This window comes from Chrysochloris asiatica, unplaced genomic scaffold, assembly GCF_000296735.1.
Source record: "Chrysochloris asiatica unplaced genomic scaffold, ChrAsi1.0 scaffold00103, whole genome shotgun sequence".
NCBI classification, from domain to species: domain Eukaryota; kingdom Metazoa; phylum Chordata; class Mammalia; order Afrosoricida; family Chrysochloridae; genus Chrysochloris; species Chrysochloris asiatica.
Window position 1 is genome coordinate 5,539,383 of NW_006408621.1, and position 2,789 is coordinate 5,542,171.

The window sequence follows — 2,789 nt, forward strand, 5'->3', positions numbered from 1 at the left end:
GAAGCTCAAAGACCACAGTCTTCAGTATAGGTTGTACCTCAATGTAAGGAAAACTAAAATTTTCAACACTGGACCAATAAATAACATCATGATCAATGGAGAAAAGATTGAAGTTGTTAAAAACTTCATTTTGCTTGGATCCTCTATCAACACTCATGAAAACAGCAGTTAAGAAATTAAATGACATAATGTAGTAGGCAAATGTGTTGCACAAGACCTCTTTAAAGTGTTCAAGGGCGAAGATGTCAGTTTGAAAACTAAGGTGCACCTGACCCAACCCACAGTATTTTCAACAGCCCCATATGCATGTGAAAGTTGAACAATGAGAACTTCAACATGGTGGTTGTGGTGTCTAAGGTGACAGCCAGGCTCAGAGCAGCCAGAGTTGGAGGTGGTGGTGTTCGCTCTCCCTAGAAGTTGTCAGAAAGTCTGTGGAGCTGGTGCCAGTCCCTTTTGGCTCTAGGATGGCAGCTCTTATGGTATTCAGGTTCTAAATGGCTTCTAAGAAGTTAGGTATAGATTTTCATGTAATACTTTTTGGAAAAGAAAATCATCAGGTGGGCTGAAGACATTAGGAAAATCCAAGAAGTCCAGTGGTAAGCTGTGTCCAAAGCTGAGGAAGAAGATGCTAAGGTGAATTCAAAGAGTGGCCTGGAGATGAATGCAAAATGAGCTTCTCAAAGTCACAATGCCATCTTCCATTAACCCCATCCCTGCCAACTTACAGCTCAACAGCATCCTCACCCCGACTCAGGTCAGCAGCAGTACCACAAAACAGAAAGTTCTCAGCCCACTCCACACAAAGGCAGACTTCAATCCTGCTGACTTTGAGTGTGAAGAGGACTCATCTGAGAATTTGGAGTTACAAACAATTGATGAGAAGAAAGAGCTGAAAAACATTCTGGTAAGAACCTTGATCATTATGGCTCAGCTATTGGACAACAACTTACCAGGAGGAGGCTCTGGGTTTATGTTAGAGGATGAAGAGGCAGTCTTGGCATCCTTGGAATGGGAGACTCTAGATTTCAAGCCTCTTCATAAATCCAATGGCTTTATTACCTTACCACAGGTGGGCAACAGTGAAAAGATGTTTCTCTTTTCAAAGGATCCCTTCCCCCAATTCCTGCAGTAAGCAATATAAAATCCTTATCTTTTCCCAAACTTGACTCTGATGATGGCAATCAGAAGACAGCCAAGCTGGTGAGCACTATCTATAGCACATCCTGCCTCCAAAATGGTGCATTCCAGAATTCCATAAAGCCTTCTATCCAGAGCACAGCTACTGAGTTCAATGGACATCATACTCTCAGGCTTTCAGCTTTGAACTTGGACAGTGGAACAGAGGTGGAATCCTGGCTCCCTCCTCCCAGATGCCTTTCCTCTCATTTTGTTTGTGTGCACAGAAGAATTGTCACTTCCAAATATAAATCCTACTGTCACCCCTCCTAATTTCTCAATATCACAAGTGCCCAACACTTCCAGCTGTCCCCAAGCTTATTCAGAATTGCAGAAACTGCCCTTCAGTGAGCGGCTGTGTGTGGAGACAGTGGTCAATATGGGCTTCTCATATGAATGTGTCCTGAGAGCCATGAAGGAAAAGGAGAGAATATTTAATAGATTCTTTACAACTTGACAGCTCTATGAGAAGGCTTAGACCTGCTTTTAGTGAAAATTGTTGTTGTTGTTGGTGTTGTTGTTGTTGTTAAGTGCCATCGTCTTAGTTCCGACCCATAGTGACCATGGTCACCCATAGTGACCAGTTGTTGAGCTTGAACCACCAACCTTGCAATTCAAACTGACTTTACACTCTAGTGCATTAACACACTGCACCACACCAGGACTCCTTTAGAAGAGTCTCTGGAAATGTATCAGTGTTCAGAGGTAAAGCTGATATAGTTTCTTCAGTTAATGAGCAAATTTAAGGAAATGGGCATTGAACTCAAAGACATTAAGGAAGATTTACTACTACACAACAATAATGAGGATGATGCTTTGAAAGGCCTCATGGCTTGGGCAGGAGTCAGTTAAGACCAGGTCTTGCACAGACTTTTCCACAAAATGCTCCCCACCCCCACCCAGGAGGCCCTTCAGAGTCCACCTGTGGGGAAGAAGGGACACATTTCTGATTTTTCTTTGGGGTGGGAGGTCAGGTATGGAGACTCTCCTTGTCAGTCTCTATGACCTAGATCCTGAGCTAGGGAGAAAATGAGGAACACTTGGGCATGTGAATGCTCCCAGAACATTCCCAGATTCTTCCATATTAAATGTATTTGTATTATGAGATGTGTCATTCCCACCTTGGCCCTTCGGAGACAGCCTGGGTCCTCTGGGGTCTCTGTGTCCTTAGCCCTAGGCTGGACTAGTGGGAGAGCCAGACTCAGTGCTTTTTGGGGGCTAGATGCTCTCTGTCATCCCCACCTTAGCCTCACTGGGGTAGACTGAACTCTTATCCAAGTTCAGTGCGATTGAAAGGTTCTTTCAGGGTTTTATTTACTCCCATTTTAAACAGAAGTCTTTTAGTGTTACACTGGTCTGCAATGCCTTGGCGGTACAAATAATGCCCTTACCCCACAGGCCCCGAATTTGCCACTTCTGCAAGGCAAGTGCCATGATTCCCTGCCCAGCCTACTTCTGTTGGCTTGGTTTGAACTTGGTTTTTCCTAGCCAGGGTCCAGTGCTCTAAGAAGGGGCTATCAGTCTAGAATCATTGGCCCTTTCCAGCACACTGAATTGGGGAGAGAGATCAAGATTTAGCTGCCCATTGAAAAATGGTCCAACCTCCCTAGAAA

General features: G+C 44.3%; 1 pseudogene; it reads left to right on the forward strand.

Moving 5' to 3' along the window:
* The window catches only part of LOC102826267, a 23,048-nt pseudogene extending 21,020 nt beyond the window's left edge, over positions 1-2,028 (forward strand).
* The last annotated feature ends 761 nt before the right edge of the window (positions 2,029-2,789 follow it).